The sequence below is a fragment of the Zophobas morio genome, unplaced genomic scaffold, assembly GCF_036711695.1.
Source record: "Zophobas morio isolate AGI-343-1 ecotype UQ-CSIRO unplaced genomic scaffold, CSIRO_AGI_Zmor_V1 ptg000002l, whole genome shotgun sequence".
Lineage (NCBI taxonomy): Eukaryota > Metazoa > Arthropoda > Insecta > Coleoptera > Tenebrionidae > Zophobas > Zophobas morio.
The window spans coordinates 2,656,217-2,676,896 of NW_026972107.1; the positions used below are offsets into that span (position 1 = coordinate 2,656,217).

The 20,680-nt window shown below is 29.4% G+C and overlaps 1 protein-coding gene across 3 annotated transcripts in view; it reads right to left on the reverse strand.

Moving 5' to 3' along the window:
- LOC135124253 (microtubule-associated protein 1B) overlaps positions 1–20,680 on the reverse strand; it is a 92,752-nt gene that overhangs the window by 59,113 nt on the left and 12,959 nt on the right. For all 3 annotated transcript variants that reach the window (XM_064049199.1, XM_064049216.1, XM_064049192.1), the window contains exon 2: positions 18,071–18,124. The gene's annotated coding sequence lies outside the window, so the exon portion shown is untranslated. The remainder of the gene's footprint in view (positions 1–18,070; positions 18,125–20,680) is intronic.

The window sequence follows — 20,680 nt, forward strand, 5'->3', positions numbered from 1 at the left end:
AAATTTACAAAATATGATGAGTCTCTTCTTGTAATTTATCATTCCATTCATATTTTTTAGATTCGGATATACAGGGTGACTCAAAAAATTTAATGAATGCGCAAATTTATCTTATTGATTTAATCAGGAACTACAAAACCGAATGCTTTGAAATCTAATGTGAAAAAAAAACATAATAGGCATGCAGTCGTCACGTTTCTGATAGCGAGGGAAGTACTGTCTAAACTCTTTATACCAATTATTTCGATTTTCCCATTTTTCCATTTCTCAATTTTTCAATGTTTCAGTTTGGGATTTTTTCACTGTTTCGATTCTTTAATTTTCCTTCCATTTTTAGGTTTTTCAATATTTCAGCTTTGGAATTTTGCAATATTTCGTTTCTTCAATTTTTCAAATTTTTGATATTGTGTTTTCTCGGTTTTTAAATTTTTCGATATTTTAATTTTTCAGTTTTTAAAGTTTTAGGTTTTTAGATTTCTCACTATCTCGACTTTTCGATTTTTCAGTGCCATGATTTTTCAATTTGTCGAATTTTTAAATTTAAGATTTTTTGTTCTCGATCATTCAATTTTCTGAGTTTTCAGGCTTGGATTTTTTTTGTTGTTTAATTAATTCTTGGATCCTTTTCAGTGATTTATTTTATCCGAAATGAATGAAACGAATGACCTTATACTGAAAAGAAATAAAATTAGTCCTTAGAATGAGAAGAGAGGGTGGGGGGATGGGCGGGGCTAGTTTTTGCTAAGAAAAGACTGATCTTGGCAAATGACACATTTGCTGTTCTTCAATTCTTTAATTTTTTGTTTTTTCAGGTTTTTGATTTTTCAATTTTTCGATTTTTTAAGGTTTCTATTTCTCGACTTCACTTTTTTGATTTTTCGATTTTTCAGTTTTTAGATATTTCAGTTTTAGGATTTTTCAATATTTCAATTCTTCGGCTTTTCTATTTTTGACTTCTGGGTTTTTCGATGTCTTTTTACTTTTTCGATTTTTCAATTTTTGGATTTTTAAATTTTAGATTTTTCAATTTTTTGATATTTTAATTTTTCAATATCTTTTAATCTTTCTATTTTTCGACTTCCTGGTTTTAGATGTTCTGTTTATCAATTTTTCGATTTGTTAATTTTTCGTTCCCGATTTATCGAGATTTGATTGTTTAGGTTTTCGATTTATCAGTTTTTCAATTCTTTATTTTGGTCTATTTCGGTTTCTCCGTTTTTCCAGTTTTCCATTTTTTCGTTTTTTGATTTTTCCGCTTTTCCAATTTTTCAACTTTTAACTTTTTGTTTGTCGATTCTCTATTTTTCGATTTTTCGATTTCATCACTTTTCGATTTCTCGTTTTTTTGATCTTTCAATTTTTCGAATTTTTAAGTTTTTTGATTTCTCGATTTATCGAGATTTGGATTTTTCGATATTTTGATTGTTAATTTCTCAATTTATAAATTGTTCAATTTTTAATATTCCGACTCCACGATTTCTTGATCTTTTGGTTTTTCGATTTCTCGGTTTTTCGATTTTTTAAATTTGGGAGTTTCGATTTCTCGATTTTTCGTTATTCGGTTCATATACAGGATGACCCCAAAAACTAATGAATGCGTAAATTTATTTTATTGATTTAATCAGGAACAACAGAACCAGTGCTTTGAAATCTTGCAAATATTTTAAGGTTGTAAAGAGCATAATACATTTTAGTCAAAATATATTTGCTTATCCCCTTCAAAAAATTGATGACGTCAGTTCAAAAGTTTGCCGTATAATCCTATTTAAAATTTACAAAATATGATGAGTCTCTTCTTGTAATTTATCATTCCATTCACATTTTTTGGATTCGCATATACAGGGTGACTCAAAAAATTTAATGAATGCGCAAATTTATTTTATTGATTTAATCAGGAACTACAAAACCGAATGCTTTGAAATCTAATGTGAAAAAAAAAAACATGATAGGCATGCAGTCGTCACGTTTCCGATAGCGAGGGAAGTACTGTCTTAAACTTTTTAGACCAATTTTTTTGATTTTTCCATTTTTCCATTTCTCAATTTCTCAATGTTTCAGTTTGGGATTTTTTCACTGTTTCGATTCTTTAATTCTCCTTCCATTTTTAGGTTTTTCAATATTTCAGCTTTGGAATTTTGCAATATTTCGTTTCTTCAATTTTTCAAATTTTTGATATTGTGTTTTCTCGGTTTTTAAATTTTTCGATATTTTAATTTTTCAGTTTTTAAAGTTTTAGGTTTTTAGATTTCTCACTATCTCGACTTTTCGATTTTTCAGTTCCATGATTTTTCAATTTGTCGAATTTTTAAATTTAAGATTTTTTGTTCTCGATCATTCAATTTTCTGAGTTTTCATTCAGGCTTAGATTTTTTTTGTTGTTTAATTCTTGGATCCTTATCAGTGATTTATTTTATCCGAAATGAATGAAATGAATGACCTTATACTGAAAAGAAATAAAATTAGTCCTTAGAATGAGAAGAGAGGTGGAGGGATGGGCGAGGCTAGTTTTTGCTAAGATAAGACTGATCTTGGCAAATGACACATTTGCTGTTCTTCAATTCTTTAATTTTTTGATTTTTCAATTTTTCGATTTTTTAAGGTTTCTATTTTTCGACTTCACTTTTTTGATTTTTCGATTTTTCAGTTTTTCGATATTTCAGTTTTAGGATTTTTCAATATTTCAATTCTTCGGCTTTTCTATTTTTGACTTCTGGGTTTTTCGATGTGTCTTTTTACTTTTTCGATTTTTCAATTTTTGGATTTTTAAATTTTAGATTTTTCAATTTTTTGATATTTAATTTTTTCAATATCTTTTAATCTTTCTATTTTTCGACTTCCTGGTTTTAGATGTTCTGTTTATCAATTTTTCGATTTGTTAATTTTTCATTCCCGATTTATCGAGATTTGATTGTTCAGGTTTTCGATTTATCAGTTTTTCAATTCTTTATCTTGGTCTATTTCGGTTTCTCCGTTTTTCCAGTTTTCCATTTTTTCGTTTTTTGATTTTTCCGCTTTTCCAATTTTTCAACTTTTAACTTTTTGTTTGTCGATTTCTCTATTTTTAGATTTTTCGATTTCATCACTTTTCGATTTCTCGTTTTTTTGATCTTTCAATCTTTCAATTTTTCGAATTTTTAAGTTTTTTGATTTCTCGATTTATCGAGATTTGGATTTTTCGATATTTTGATTGTCAATTTCTCAATTTATAAATTGTTCATTTTTTAATATTTCGACTCCACGATTTCTTGATCTTTTGGTTTTTCGATTTTTTAAATTTGGGAGTTTCGATTTCTCGATTTTTCGTTATTCGGTTCATGTACAGGATGACCCCAAAAACTAATGAATGCGTAAATTTATTTTATTGATTTAATCAGGAACTACAGAACCCAATGCTTTGAAATCTTGCAAATATTTTAAGGTTGTAAAGAGCATAATAAAATTTTAGTCAAAATATATTTGCTTATCCCCTCCAAAAAATTGATGACGTCAGCTCAAAAGTTTGCCGTATAATCCTATTTAAAATTTACAAAATATGATGAGTCTCTTCTTGTAATTTATCATTCCATTCACATTTTTTGGAGTCGCATATACAGGGTGACTCAAAAAATTTAATGATTGCGCAAATTTATTTTATTGATTTAATCAGGAACTACAAAACCGAATGCTTTGAAATCTAATGTGAAAAAAAAAACATAATACGCATGCAGTCGTCACGTTTCCGATAGCGAGGGAAGTACTGTCTTAAACTCTTTAGACCAATTTTTTTGATTTTCCCATTTTTCCATTTCTCAATTTCTCAATGTTTCAGTTTGGGATTTTTTCACTGTTTCGATTCTTTAATTTTCCTTCCATTTTTAGGTTTTTCAATATTTCAGCTTTGGAATTTTGCAATATTTCGTTTCTTCAATTTTTCAAATTTTTGATATTGTGTTTTCTCGGTTTTTAAATTTTTCGATATTTTAATTTTTCAGTTTTTAAAGTTTTAGGTTTTTAGATTTCTCACTATCTCGAGATTTTTTGTTCTCGATCATTCAATTTTCTGAGTTTTCAGGCTTAGTTTTTTTTTGTTGTTCAATTCTTGGATTTAAAAAATTTTTGTTTTTTAAATTTTCCTATTTATCAACTTACTGGGATTTCAATGTTTTGATTTTTTGATTGTTCAATTTCTCGATTTTTTGAATTTTTAGTTTTTGATACGATTTTTTTTTCCAAAAATTTTCAGTTTTTCAATTTATTAACTTTTTTACGATATTTCAGTTTTACGATTTTTAATTTTTTTTATTTTTCAGTTTTCAATTTTTGACGTTTCTAAATTTTTCGATTTTCCCATTTCTCTATTTCTTGATTTTTCAATTCTTTCTTCAATTGTGATTTTTCAATTTTTCGATTTCTGGATTTTTCAATGTTTCAGTTTTTCAAGATTTCAGTTTTGAATTTTTTCACTTTTTCGATTTTTCAATTTTCCTTCCATTTTTCAGTTTTTCAGTATTTCAGTTTTGAGATTTTGCAATGTTTCGGTTCTTCAATTTTTCGATAGGTATTTTAATTTTTCAATTTTTAAGTTCTAGATTTTCCGTTAATTTTTTTGTTTTGCTTGATGTTTTGATTTCTCGATTATTCGATTTTTCAAGTTCTCGGTTTAGATTTTTTGTTTTTCCGATTCTTCGATTTTTAAATTGTTTAATTTTTAGATTGTTCAATTTCTCTATAGATTTTTCAATTTTTCGGTTTACCGATTTTTTTCATTTAAAATGTTTCAATTTTTCGATTATTAAGTTTTCGATTTTTCAATTTTGGTGTAATTTGAAAACGATATTAATAATACATTTAGGCGAATAAAGTAATAGACGTGAGAGAATGAAGGACTGCTCCGATAGCGCGCTTGCATGCATCAAAACATTCGCACACGCTTTGTGGATAATATCAGCCGTTAAACCGATTAAACAATATCCTTGTGATAAAGATTTCGAAACAAGCTTTTAAAGACAACATTGTTCTCATTGTGATTAGGTTTGCAAAAAAGCTATGTATACATCTCAAATTAACTCACACCTACTCACTAATAACAAATTATCTATCTGTGAGCAAGAAAGAGGCCATGTATGTACAAATACGTAGTTTCAAGAACATTCATTCATGCAACAACTGATCCTGTCGTAACACAGACTTTCATTAGATGTTGGTAATCTTGTATGAATTATGGTCGCGGTGACACCTTTTTCTCGAATAAAGTGGTTTGTGTATTTTTGAGGTAATAAATGAAGGAAACGTCGCTTGTCTTTAAAGCTAAGGTAAATTATGAGCCTGCTGACAAAATCAGGTGTAATAAATATTGGGTCTTGATTACTGGGAGCTACCTCGCATCTTGTTTAATCAAGCGTAATATCCTACATTCCTCGAAAACGTACCAATCCATTATCGATGGGGTTTATGGCTCTCCCTCGGCTGTGCTTGTTTTGTCATTAGAGATGATTACTATGATAACAAAACGCTAATCCAAAGGTCGTTTTCCGCGCCGGCAAATTTATCTGGCGGCCAAGCCTGGCAAAATACGGCCGAACTTGGCTGGAATTGGGCGATTTTTTATTATAAAAACATTTGGGATTTCTGTTTTCTCATAACCTCTTTTTTGACTTGAATTTTTCAATTTTTTTGTTTCTTCAGTAATTTTGTTTTTTCCCAACTCAATTCCATTTTTCTTGTTTCATGAATTTTTCAATTTAAAATGTCTCAAGTTTTCAAATTATAACTTTTGAATTTTTGGATTTTTAATTTTTCAGTTGTTCAATTTTTCGATTTACAATTTTTCGTTTACAACTTTTTATAATTTTTCGTTTTTTCAATTTTACGATATGCAAGTATTCATTTTAAAATTGTTCAGTTTTTCGATTTCCCAACCTTTGGATATTTCAATTTATACTCGTAGATTTGCAGTTTCACGAGTTTTCAGTTTTTTATATTTCAATTTTTCAATTTTTATTTTTTCAACTTTTCGATCATGTAATTATTGGATTTTCCAATTTTTCGATTCATTAATTTGTTTTATTTTTAAGTTCATCGAGAATTTTTTTTCTATTTTTCAGTTTTTCGATTTCCCAACCTTTGGATGTTTCAATTTTTAGATTAGCAATTTTTTATTTTTATTTTTACGATTTTTAATTTCTCAACTTTTCGACCAATCAATGTTGCAGTTTTTCGACTTGACGATTCTACATATAATTTTTAGTTTTTATAATTTTTGGGCTTTCCGATTTTTCGATTTGAATCGTTTTTTCTTCTTTCCAATTTTTCGATTCATTAATTTTTTTTGATTTTTAAATTTATCGAGATTTATTTTTAACAATATTTCAATTTTTCGTTTTTCAGTTCTTCGACTTGTGATTTTTCAATCTTCCATTTTTCTTGTTTCTTCAATTTTTCGATTTTTTTTATTTTAACAATTTTTCGTTCCTTTAATTCTTGGATTTGCAATTTTCAATTTTTCAGTTTTTCGTTTTCCCAACCTTTGATTTTTAATTTTTCGACTTTTCAAGGTTACAGTTTTTCGACTACACAATTTTGACGATTACGTAATTTTTCGATGTTATAATTTTTGGATTTTCCAATTTTTCGAGTCAGTAATTTTTTTGATTTTTAAGTTTATTGAATTTTATATTTACAATGTTTCAATTTTTCGTTTCTTCAGTTCTTCGATTTGCGATTTTTCAATTTTCTTCAATTTTTCAAGTTCTTGATTTTTAATTTTCGTTTTCTCGATTTTTATATCACAATTTTTCACTTTTTTATTTCCAATGTTTCTTTCGATTTTGCAATTTTTCGGTTATTCAATTTTTCAATTTTTGGGTTATTAATTATCCGATCTTCCCTTTTTTAAATTTCTCAATTTTTACATGGTACAAAGTGATCATCTTATATTTGTTCGTTTTTCATTTCTGATTTTTCAATTTTACAATTTTTCGAAATTTCGAAAAGTTGAAAAATCTTAAAATTGAAAAATCGAAAAACCAAAAAACAGGAAAAAATTAAAAAAAAACAAAAATTGCAGAATCAAAATAGGTAGTGGAAAATCGAAAAAACAAAAATCGAGAATCTTGAAAATCGAAAAAAATCAATGAATGGAAAACTTGGAAAGAAGAAAAAAAGAATCGAATCGAAAAATTGGAAAACCCAACAATTGTAAAATCCAAAAATTCTAAAATCGAGAAACATTTTTTTTTTTTTCATATAATTATTAGAATTACAATTATTACATATTTGAAATGAAGAGTAGAAAAATTTCAATTCGAAAAATTGAAGACATTGAAAATCGAAAAATGGACATAAAATTTGGAAAATCGAAAAATAAGGAAAACAAAAAGACGAAACGATAAATTGTAAAATATTGAAACTGAAAAGATAAAAAGTTGGAAACTTGAAAAATTTCACAAGAAAAATTAAAATTATAAAATCAGGCCATTGAAAACACGAAAAATTGAAAAAAATAAAAAAAAATAAATTATTTAAACTATAATTTTAGAAGTTTTCAAGTTTTAATTTTTCATTTCTTCAATTTTCGATCTACAATTTTCAGCTTGCAATTTTTAATTTTTTTGTTTACTAAATTTTACGATATGCAACACATTCAATTCGTTTTTAAATTTTTCAGTTTTTCGATTTCCCAACCTTTGGATGTTTAGATTTGCAGTTTCATGAGTTTTCAATTTTTTATTTTTCAATTTTTCAATTTTTCGAACTTTCAATGTTACAGTTTACAGTTTTTCCACTTTACAATTTTGACATTTTATAATTTTTCGATCTTCAAATTTTTGGATTTCCCAATTTTTCGATTCATTTTTTTTAGATTTTAAAGTTTATCGAGTTTCAATGTCTCAATTTCTTCAGTTCTTCGATTTGTGATTTTTTATTCTTCCATTTTTCTTATTTCTTCAATTTTTCGATTTAAAATTTCTCAAATCTTTAAATTATAATTTCTGAATTTTTCGTCTTTTTTTCGATTTCAATTGGATTTTTTATTTTCTCTATTTTTACGATTTTTCGTTTCTTCAATTTTACGATATGCAACTCTTCGAGTATTCATTTTCAAACTTTTCAGTTGCTCAATTTCCCAACCTTTGGATATTTCAATTTTTAGATTTGCAGTTTTACGAGTTTTCAATTTTTAATTTTCAATTTTTCGATCTTTCAATGTTACAGTTTTTTGATTTTACAATTTTTCAATTCGACTCGTTTTTTCTTGTTTCAAACTTTTCGAATAATTATTTTTTTCCATTTTCAGTTTTTCAGTGTTTTAATTTTTCGATTTTTCAATTTTTTTCCCGATTTTTTATTTCTCGAGGTGTCAAAAATGTGGATGTCGGGTGAAAACTCAACACGGATCCGTACATCATAACCGTACGAATATCTTATTTTATAAAATATAAATTATACTACGCTCAGGAAGTTTTTCGATTTTTAATTTTTCATTTCTTTTGGATTTTTTATTTTCTTTATTTTTACAAATTGTCGTTTCTTCAATTTTTCGATTTGCATTTTTTAGTTTTTCAATTTTTCGACCATTAAACGTTACAGTTTTTGGATTTTACAATTTTGACGATCCTATAATTTTTCGATTTCACAATCTGTCGATTCGATTCTTTTTTTTCTTCTTTCCAATTTTTCGAAACATTGACTTTTTCCGATTTTTAGTTTTTCCATGTTTCAATTTTTTGCTTCTTAAGTTCTTCGTTTTAAAATTATAATTTTTGAATTTTTCGTTTAGATTTTTTATTTTCTTTATTTTTACAATTTTTCGTGTCTTCAATTTCTCGACTTGCAATTTTCAATTTTTTATTTTTTTGGTTTATTCAATTTTACGATATGCAAACTCTTAGAGTATTTATTTTTAAATTTTTCAGTTTTTTGATTTCCCAACCTTTGGATATTTCAATTTTTCGATTTGATTCGTTTTTTCTTCTTTTCATTTTTTTTGCCGATTCATTAATTTTTTTGATTTTTAAGTTTATCGAGTTTCAGTTTCACAAGGTTTCACTTTTTCATTTCTTCAGTTCTTCGATTTGCGTTTTTCAAGTTTTCAAATTATAATGTTTAAATTTTCCGATTTTTAATTTTTCACTTCTTCAATTTTTCGCATCGATTTTTTATTTTCTTTATTTTTACAAATTTTCGTTTCTTCAATTTTTCGATGTGCAATTTTCAATTTTTTAATTTTTCGACCTTCCAATGTCACAGTTTTTCGACTTTACAATTTGAACGATTCTATAATTTTTGGAGCTTATAATTTATGGATTTCCCAATTTTTCAATTTGATTAGTTTTTTCTTCCTTCCAATTTTTCGATTCATTAATTTTTTTGATTTTTAAGTTTATCGAGTTTTAGTTTTACAATGTTTCAATTTTTGGTTTATTCAGTTCTTGGATTTGCGATTTTTCAATATTCAGTTTTTCTTGTTTCTTCAATTTTTCGGTTTAAAATTCTTCTAGTTTTCAAATTATAATTTTTTAGTTTTCCGATTTTTCATTCTTTATTACTTCAATTTTTCGATTTACAATTTTCAACTTTTCATTTTTTTGTTTCTTCAATTTTACGAAATGCAACTAACTCTTCGAGTATTCACTTTCTAAATTTTTCATTTTTTCGATTTCCCAACCTTTGGATGTTTTAATTTTCAGATTTGCAGTTTCAGGAGGTCTCAATTTTTAGTTTTTCAATTTTTGTATCTTTCAATGTTACAGTTTTTCGACTTTACAATTTTGACGATTCTATAATTTTTGGAGTTCACAATTTTTGGGTTTTCCAATTTTTCGAACCAAGAAAATTAAAGAAATCTGGAAATAGGATAATTGGAAATTCAACAATTGCAAAATTGAAAATTTTAAATATTGAATAAAAGAAAAGTAATAAAATCGGAAAAAACATCGTAAAATTAAAGGAAGGAAAAAAACAAAAATTGTAAAATAAAATCGGGAAAATGGCAATGAAAATGAAATACTGAGGAACGAAAAATTGAAAAATTAAAAATTGGGAAACTGAAAAATCGACAAATGAAACATTGTAATATCGAAAAATTGCAAATCGAAATATTGAAGCAACGAAAAATTGAAAAATTGTAAAAAAACTGTTTTTTTTTTACCAAAAATGTGGATGTATAGGGTGAAGCCCAACAAGCTTACGCTCAGGAAGTAAAAAGTCTCACCCTAAGGGACAAAGTTTCTATGAATCAGATGTGCATGAACACACGAAGGACGTGTGCACAAGTAAACTAAAGTAAACGTCACTGCATAGTTGGTCCATTACTCAGACCAAGTCTGCTCCGAGTTTAACTTCACCGACTACTTGATCACTAATTATTTAAAAAAAGCCAAAACGGTTCAAAGCCCGCTCTCTCGCCATTCACTTGCAGGCAAAACGCACTCGTTGCATAACACCACAACAAACAAAGTTGACACGAGTGCAAACTAATCAAAGATTGATCTAGTATTAGGTCAGCGGGACTTTCACAAACATTAAATCTTCATTGCGACTTGATCTTATATGGAGTAAAAGCAAATCATTACATAATCGCCAGCGCTATAAAGTAATTGCCCGCAAACCATCGCACAAAGCGGCACTCGTGCGCGTATTCTTTCCTTAACTCCAACAGCAACAAGCCATTCCGCTCGAACTTTATTATTATTCAATGAAATGATCGACAAGCGCAATAAACCGTGCAGAAGCTTCATTTCTATCGTCGAAACACTTTTGATACTCGTAAAGGCGATTTTATTCCCTTCATAATAACGTTATCTACACCTCGTCCGTACACAACGATAGTGTTTTTATTGGTGTTGGTAATCGTAATCGCACACACTGTGCCATCTGTTACACGATTTAACAACAGTACCTACTTCGAGTTATCGCTTTTCCGTTAAAAAAAAAACCGAGTTAATAAATAACGCGCCAACAACGGAATTAATTATGCATTCGAGCCAGTTTACGTGTTTAGGAAAACTTGACTGAAATGAAGGGAGTTGTGGAAGAGCAGTCGCTTCAATATTTACTTCCATGAATAATTGGAGAGGCGTTTGAGTTCGCGTGGCTTCCATTCCAAGATTAGTGTAACCGAAAGAAAAGTTTAATTGGAACGAGGATTTTTAATTGGTTTCGAGTCGCAATTAGGGCTAATTGGGCTACACAAGTAAACACAACGAAAAACTTTTTGGATTGGGGTAGGCCAGAATCGAGAGCAGTTGGCACCAGTGACAAACCCAATATCGCGGTCGTTCTTAAATCAGCTTACGAAAGATTTTCTCGAACGCCAGAAGCTACGATTTTCTTTGAATTTATTAATCGAAGACTGGTTCTTCGAGCGACGCTTTCTGCAGTTCGTAATGGCTCATTTCCCGAGACGGCCGTAATAAAAACACATTCTTCCAAGAAACGCCACGTTTATAACGATTTGAATTAAAATTGCAATAAAAAAATCTTCATTTGAATAACTCCGGGGACTGAAACGTCTTTACAGACTTAATCGCCTGAATCCGGGGTCATAGTTACTCCCGCACCGCTTCTCCAATCTAAATAAATTAATATTGAAAACGTCTCGATTAAAACATCGATAGCCTTGTCCATCCAGACATACCTTTCCCGTTCTGTTTATGCGAGCTTTACGTGCTGCGAATTTATTAGCAAACTTTAAACTCGTATGTGCTCCGACTTTATGAAGCGAATTATTCCCGGATTTTAGGCGAATTCCGTAGTAATAAAGTCGAGATGTGCAAGATTGAATCAGCAATTGTTGAATGCCGTTATTAAATTTTCCGGTTTAATGAAATTTGTACGCCGCGTATTGTCTTAAACAATTTATGGCGTAATTACCGTAAAGTAGTCGCTGGGTTTGATAAGCGATCATATGTTGGAGTGAATAGTACCGTTCAAATTCAGGTAAAGCGAGTTTACGGGGAAAGGGCCGGGTTAATTAAGCCCTTTTATGTAAAGTAGCGCGGCAGGTAGACGCTTCCACGAATCTAGGACGTGCAGGTAAACACAGCTGGGGCGGATGTTGGGGGTTTTACACGTAAGGGGAGCGCAGTGCACGCAATCGTTACAATTAAAAAAAAAAAACTAGGCAACCAAAATTACAGACAAGGTTTGGTGATAATTTGTGATAACGTTATCGAGGTTGGGTTTGTTTTTGCATAAAACGCAAAAATGTGATAAAACTCGATGGCGCCCTCTAGTCTTGTCGGTACTAACTACAAAACACGGGTTTATTTATCGTTGACACTTAAACGTAAGTGCAAAATTGACTCTTGTTTGAATTAGTTTTAGCACATCGCCTCAACACGGCTTCCTAAACCTTCAAAACTACCTTGGAATTCCGCTCTTTGTTTACATACTAGAATTCTAAAGTCATCTCCAAAATTTACATTCGTAAATGTTAAGCAAATTTTATAAAATAAGACACTCCTGCACTTGTCGTTCATGAATTCGTGTTGGGTTTTTACCCTAGATATCGAAATTTTTGGAAAAAAATTGAAATTTCTCAATTTTTCCATATTAAAGTTTTGAGATTTTTCGTTTTTTTTTTTTATTTTAACATTTTTCAATTAGTCGATTTGCCAAGTTTTTAATTTCTCGATTTTCAAATTCTCGATTCCTCTATTTTCCGATATTTCTGTTTTCCGATTCCTTGATTTTAAGAATTTTCAATTTTGGCCCTTTTTAGATTTGTCGATTGATCGAATTTTTGTCTTCTCGATTTCTCGATTTTTCGACTTTTAGATATTTTGATTTTCCGATTGCCGATTTCTCGATTTTTAGATTCTCAAATCTTCAATTTTTCAATTCATCTACTTTCCGTTCCTTGAGTTTTCGGATTTTTCAATTTTTTGGTTTTTAAATTTTTTGATTTCTCAGTTTTATCAATTTTTCAATTTCTCAATTTTTATATTTCTCGGTTTTTCAATTTTTCGATTTTCCAAATTTTTGATGTTACGATGTTTCAATTTTTCGATTTCCCAAGTTTTTATGGACTTTTAAGTTTTTGTTTTTTTAAATTTTCCATTTTTCAATTTTACGACAGTTTGATTTTTTAAGATTTAAATTTTTCGAATTTTCCATTTCTCAATTTCACGGCTTTCAATGTTTAAAATTTTTCGGTTTTTCGATTTGTCAAGTGTTCGATTTCTCAACTTTGAACATTTCAATTTTGGAATTTTTTCCATTTCTCGATCTCTGCTGCATGTTTCGAATTCTCGATGTTTCGATTTTTCAATTTTTCGATATTGATTGATCGATATAATTTTCGATGTTTCTACTTTCGAAATTTAGTTTTTTCCATATTTCGACTCTTGGTTTTTTTCGATAATCGAATTTCTGATTTTTCGATTCTGGAATTTCCGGTTTCCAATTCCTCGGATTTTCGTTTTTTCGATTTTCAAATTTTCAATTTGTTTCCTTTTCGATTCTCGATTTTCAATTTTTCAATTCTTCGATTTTTTGAATTTTCCGATTTTTCAATTTTTCCATTCTTCAGCTTTTAGATTTTTCAATATTTTACTTCTCGATTTTTTTGATTTTTCAGCTTTTCGATATTTTGATTTTCCAATTGTCGATTTCTCGATTTTTCGATTTTCAAATCTTCAATTTTCAGGTTTTCAATTTATCGATTGATCAACATTTTGTTCTTTGAGTTTTCGGATTTTTCAATTGTTCGTTTTTTAAATTTAAATTTTTTAATAATTCATCGAGATTTCGATGTTTCGATTTTTCAATTTTTTTCTTTTGAATATAAATTTTTCAGATAATAATTTTTCGATTTTGGGCTATTTCAATTCGTCGATTTTTATATTTCTCGGTTTGTCACATCCACGACTTCTCGATCATTTAATATTTCGATTTTCCAATTTTTTATGGAGTTTGCAACACTTCAATTTTGGAATTTTTTCCATTTCTCGATCTCTGGATGTTTCGAATTGTCGATGTTTTGATTTTTCAATTTTTCAATGTTTTGATTTTAAAGTATTCAATTTTCGAATTTTCGATATTCAAATTTTTTTAAAATCTATTTATCGATTTTTAAAATTTTTCCATTTTTCGATATTGATTAATATAATTTTTAATGTCTCGCCTTTCAATATTTCATTTTTTCTGTATTTCGACTCTTTTTTTTCGAAACGTCGATTATCGAATTTTTGATTTTTCCATTTCTGGAATTTTCGGGTTCCAATTCCTCGGATTTTCGTTTTTCCGATATTCAAATTTTCAATTTGTTTCCTTTTCGATTACTGGATTTTCAATTTCTCCAATTTTCAATTTTTAATTTCTTATATTTTCGATTTTTCAATTTTTCCATTCTTCAGTTTTTAGAGTTTCCAATTTTTTACTTTCAGATTTTTTGATTTCTCGAATTTTCGATTTCCGATAGTTTAATTTTCAATCTTTCTACTTTTCGTTTTTTAAAATTTACATTTTTAGATTTTTTAATTTTTCGGTTTTTAAATTTTCTGATTTGTCATTTTTATCAATTTTTCAATTTCTCGATATATCGCCATTTCGATGTTTCGATTTTTCTTTTGAATATAAATTTTTCAAATGATAATTTTTCGATTTTGGGTTATTTCAATTTCTCGGTTTTTATATTTCTGGGTTTTTAAATTTACCGGATTCTCGATTTTGCGATTTCTCGATCATTTGATATTTCCATTTCTCGATTTTTCAATTTTTCGATCGTTCTGATGTTTCGATTTTTCAATTTTTCGATTTCTCAATTTTCATTCATTTCAATTTTTTATGGACAATTAAATTCTTGTTTCTTTAAATTTTACATTTATCGATTTTACGATTGTTTAATTTTTTAAGATCTCAATTTTTCGAATTTTACATTTCTCAACTTCACGGGTTTCAATGTTTAAAATTTTTCGGTTTCGCAATTTTTCAAATTTTTGATTTCTCAATTTTGACCATTTCATTTTTCGACATTGCTTGATTGATCAATAGAATTACCGACCTTTCGGCTTTGGAAATTTCGCTTTTTTTATATTTCGAGTCTTGATTTTTTTTCGAAACCTCGATTCAGAATTTCGATTCTGGAATTTTCGGTTTCCAATTCCTCGTATTTTCGTTTTTTCAATATTCAAATTTTCAGTTTGATTCCTTTTGGAATTCTCGATTTTCAATTGTTCAGTTCTTCGATTTTTCGAATTTTCAATTTTTGATTTTTTATATTTTCAATTTCTTCTGGATTTTTTGATTTTTCGACTTTTCGATTCTTTGATTTTCCAATTGTCGAGAGCTCGATTTTCAAATCTTCAATTTTTTGATTTTTCATGTTTTTGATCTTTTAATTTTCGATTTATCGATTGATCAACTTTTCGTACTCTGAGTTTTCGGATTTTTCAATTTTTCGTTTTTTGAATTTTACATTTTTAGATTTTTTAATTTTTCGGTTTTTCAATTTTTTCTTTTGAATATAAATTTTTCAATTTTTCAAATATTTCATAATTTTTCGATTTTGGGCTATTTCAATTGCTCGATTTTTAATTTCTGGGTTTTTCAATTTGTCGGCTTCTCGATTTTTCAGTTTCTCGATGTTTTAATTTACCGATCGTTCGATGCTTCGATTTTGCAATTATGGACTTTTAATTTTTTTTCTAAATTTTACATTTTTCGATTTTACGATTGTTTGATTTTTAAAGATTTCAATTTTTCGAATTTTCCATTCCTCAAATTTTCGGGTTTCAATATTTTAAAACTTTCCAGTTTCTCGATTTTTCAAGTTTTGGAATTCTCAATTTTTTCCATTTCTCGATCTCTGGATGTTTCGAATTCTCGATGTTTCGATTTTTCAATGTTTTGATTTTTAAGTTTTCAATTTTCGAATTTTCAAATATGTATTCAAATTTTTTAAAATCGATTTCTCGATCATTCAATTTTTCGATATTGATTAATAGAATTTTCGATGTCTCGACTATCGACATTTCGTGTTTTCTATATTTTGACTCTTGTTTTTTTCGAAACCTCGATTATCGATTTTTCGAATTTTCAACTTTTGGATTTTTTTATTTCTCGAGTTTTCCATTTCCGATAGTGCAATTTTCAATCTTTCTACTTTTCGATTTTTAATGTTTCGAATTTTCGATTACATTCTTCAATTTTTTGACCTCAATTTCTTTACTTTTCGATTTCTCAAATTTTCAATTCCATTCCACAGCCTTTCGATTTTTCAATTTTTTTAGTCTTCGGTTTTTTGATTTCTCGAGTTCTCGATTTCTCAATTTTCGATTTTTTGACCTTGCGGAAGATTTTACTCGATTTTTTTGACTTTCGAACTTCCAATTTTCATTTTCAATTTTTCCATTTTTCGATATTAATTGATAGAATTTTCGATGTTTCGACTTTCCAATATTTCGTTTTTTCTATATTTCGACTCTTGGTTTTTTTTCGATACCTCGATTATTGAATTTTTGATTTTCGATTTCTGGAATTTTCAATTTGTTTCCTATTTGATTTCCCGACTTTTCAATTTCCGATAGTTTAGTTTTTTAGATTAATTTTCAATATTTCTACCTTTCGTCTTTTTGAATTTAATTTTTACATTTTTTAATTTTTCGGTTTTTAAATTTTTTGATTTCTCAGTGTTATCAATTTTTCAATTTCTCGATTTTTCGAGATTTCGACGTTTCGATTCTTCAATTTTTTGTTTTGTATATAAAGTTTTCAACTTTTCAAATGATAATTTTTCGACATTTAATGTTTGGAATTTTCGATTTCTCGACGTTTCAATTTTCCCATCGTTCGATGTTTCGATTTAGCGATTTCTCGGTTTTTCAGTCTTTTTTGGATTTTTCAATTTTTTGATGTTTCGAATTGGCAACATTTCAATTTTGGGATTTTTTCCATTTCTCGATCTCTGGATGTTTCGAATTCTGGATGTTTCAATTTTTCAATGTTTAGATTTTTTAAGTTTTCAATTTTCGAAGTTTCGTAATTCAAATTTTTTTAAATCAATTTCTCGATTTTTCAATTTTTCCATTTTTCGATATTTTGTTATTTTATATTTCGACTCTTCGCTTTTTTTTTCGAAATCTCAATTATCGAATTTTTGATTTTTCGATATTCAAATTTTCAATTTGTTTCTTTTTCGATTTGTAGACTTCAATTTTCTTAGTTTTCAATTTGTCAAATTTTCTATTCCATTTATAGCCTTTCAATTTTTCGATTTTTTAGTCTTGGATTTTTTGATTTCTCAATTTTCGATTTTTTGACTTGTCTTAAGCTTTTATTTTTCCGACTTTCGAACTTCCAGTTTTCACTTTTCAATTTTTATATTTTTCGGAATTACCGAGGTAAAAAACAAAAATCGCATAATCAAATTTTATAATTCTAAAGTTCTATCGAAACAATTTTTAATATTCTTGTGTAAGCCTGTCGCTCACCTTGCAGCCACGTGATCACTCCATCTATTCGCTAAACACCAGTCACTCGCAAACGCTTCGCGACAAAGCCAACACAATCCGGCCATGATCTGCAGCCGCCCCATAAAACCGCCACCCCCAGGTCCCGCCGCCCCGCTGCCAACTTCACGCCAATAAAAGCGCCATCAAATCGGACCTCCCCGCCCTTTGTCTAGTCGTTGAATTTCGGATTTCCAGCAAGTTGCTGAACCCGCCGTAGGGAAGGTCGGGTCACAGCTCCATGGTCGAGGTCGCCTGGCATCGATTTGCAGCATCCCGAGCGCAACGAACTTCCCTTCGCCCAAAAAAAAGAAAAAAAATCCCGAAATTCGGCGGCGCAAAGGGCAAAAAGACCCGGGCTATGATTAATGGACGGCTCGCGAGACGATCATAATCGTCAAGTCCAAGGTTTGGCGGCAATTACTGGAGCCTAATTCCTTTTGTAGATTTGCGGCGGCGGAGTCGGGCTGGGAGAGGAGTGTGATGTGGATTATTTATCGATGAGTGGTCTGTTTGTTGCGAAAGATATTGAGTCATGTGGGTTTATAAGGGAATTTTCGGTTGTTTGCTTTGATTATCAGCGAAATGGTGCGGTCTAGTGGGGGAGGGGTGATGGATAGAATAGATAGATAACGTACCTCGGCCTGATCTTCACTACGACTCCTCAAAAGCTTCGAACCCCATCGCAAAATCTGAAACGAAAAAAAAATATTAGTGGGTTGAAATTTAAGTGGTTCCAAAGTGACCATTACGATAAGAGTCTCAAGGAAAGTTATTTACAGTCGTAAATCTGTTATTGTTTGGAATTTAATCTCCGATATCCAAGATCGGCGAAGTTAGAACACGCTTCACCTTCCACAAAGCAATTACCTACAAGCAATTGAAACAGTTCCTGGCAGAAATAAGGCCGCAGATGATTACGTGAAGAATTCTTGGCATACTCCAGACATACTTGAAACATTGTGTACACCTCAACTTTGTTCATTTTATGGTTATACTTTCTGGTCAATTTCAAGTATCTCTGCTTCGGATCTTAAGCGCCGATTTCACGTGCATCACAAAGAACAGCCAATTAATTATATTTAGGGTTCTCCACCTGTTCCGCACCTTAAGCCGCAAACAATGCGATCAAATTAGAGAAAAATGGGAAAATATATGAAAATGGAAAGTAGCAAGATTTGTGCGGTTTGAAATTGCGTCGTTCCAATCGCAACTTTCATCTGCTTCCGGTTATTTAACAACAAAAATCGACTTCTTGTGTTCGAAACCGTCCGTTTAATGAACGTGGAGGTCTTTCACACGGCCTTCTTTGCGTAACGCATTACACTTTTGTTAATGTTGTATTGTCTAGAGCGAGTTTTCTCACAAGCATGTGTCGAACAGTGGCATCGCAACCAGGAATTGTTACAAGAAAAATTTTGTTTGTGGGTTGAGCGCGGGCATGTGGTGTAGATCGGAATTTTGATAAGATTTTTTGAGGACGAATATTTATGGGAGTAGCGAGATAATCAGGTGGGGTTTTTCAACCGCAAGTAGCGAGAGAGAGCGTAATTGGTTTCAAAGTGATCAGCGATGATTTGGTAATGGGTTCGCTGCCAAAACTGGGCAATTCGCTGGAAAATAACCATCTCGGGAACTAACGCAGACCTCATTATCCATTTACTGGGAAGGTTATGGTCGTCTTTAACGTTTACGGACCGTTACTTTGGCAATAAGTCTGTGCACTCTTCGCAGAAATAATTAACGAATTATGAACTCGAGTATGAACGGTTTATTAGGCTTCATGGACGAGCAACAGGAGGTGCGATACTAATGGCAAGTCTCCAGTTTTTGACTAGGCGTGAAATTTAATTTTTCAAATCGGGACACCACAAGCGAGATCTATGAAGTAATGCTTAACATACAAAAATTTGTCGAAAGTTATTTCGACAGAACTTCCCTGGCTTCTGAAGTACATATAATCCAACAAATACCGCTTCTCCGAAAAATTATAAAATTATTTCAAATTTTCAATGTTCCGATTTTATAATTTTTTGTTTTTTGGATTTCACTTTCTTTTCACTTTTCGTTTCGTCAATTTTTCCATCTGTAAATTTTCAATATTTTGTTTTCCTTTTCTTCAATTTCATGTTTAAATTTTCCAATTTTCCGATTTTCCAACTGATGAATAAAAAATTCATCACAATTGAGAAGGGGTGGGTGGGCGGGGCTTATATTTTGTCCGTTTTTTCTTAATACACGAAGTTTTCTTGTATCAACAAGCAACTGAAAACATGTGTACCTATAATGTTGTTAAAATAAAACTCTGTATGTATATTGAAAATAAAACAAAGATTAAGCCCCACCCACCCACCTCGATCTCAATTATGATGAATTTTTCATTCGTGTTAAACTGAGGAGCAATTACAAAACATATTTCTCTGTAAAAATTTACCATTTTCAACATATTTTTTTAAGTTTTGTTGTTGGGAAAAGATCGCTACGTATTCGAAAATTGGAAAATTGAAAAATTTGAAAATCGGACAATCGGGAAACTGAAAAATGAAAAATTTTAAGAACGAAATAACGAACGAAAAATTCGTGTTGGGTTTTTATCCTAGACATCGAGATTTTTGGAAAAAAATCAAAATTTTACAATTTTTCGTTTACTTAATTTTTCGAATTTAAAATTTTTCCGCTTTTCGATGCTTCGAATTTCAGTTTTGGGATTTTTCATTTTTTTTTTATTTTAAAATTTTTCGATTTTTCAATAGTCGATTTGCCAATTTTCAATTCCTCGATATTTTGTATTCGGGATTTTTTAATTTTTCGATTCCTCGATCACCCGATTGTTCTAATTTTCGATTAGTCTATTTTCCGATATTTCTGTTTTACGATTCCCCGATTTTAAGATTTTTGAATGCTTATTTCAATTTTGGACCTTTTAAATTTTCGATTTGTCGATTGATCGATTTTTTGACTTTTCGAATTCTAGATTTTTAAATTTTCAAATCTTCAATTTTTCAGGTTTTTGATATTTCAATTTTTTTATTTATCGATTGACCAACTTTCGGCATTTTTAAAGTTTTTGATTTTTACATTTTTTAATTTCTCAGTTTTATCAATTTTTCAATTTGTCGATTTATCGAGATTTCGACGTTTTGATTTTTCAATGTTTTCTTTTGAACGTAAATTTCTTAAATGATTTCTTTTGAATATAAATTTTTCAATTTTTCAAATAATAATTTTTCGATTTTGGGCTATTTTAA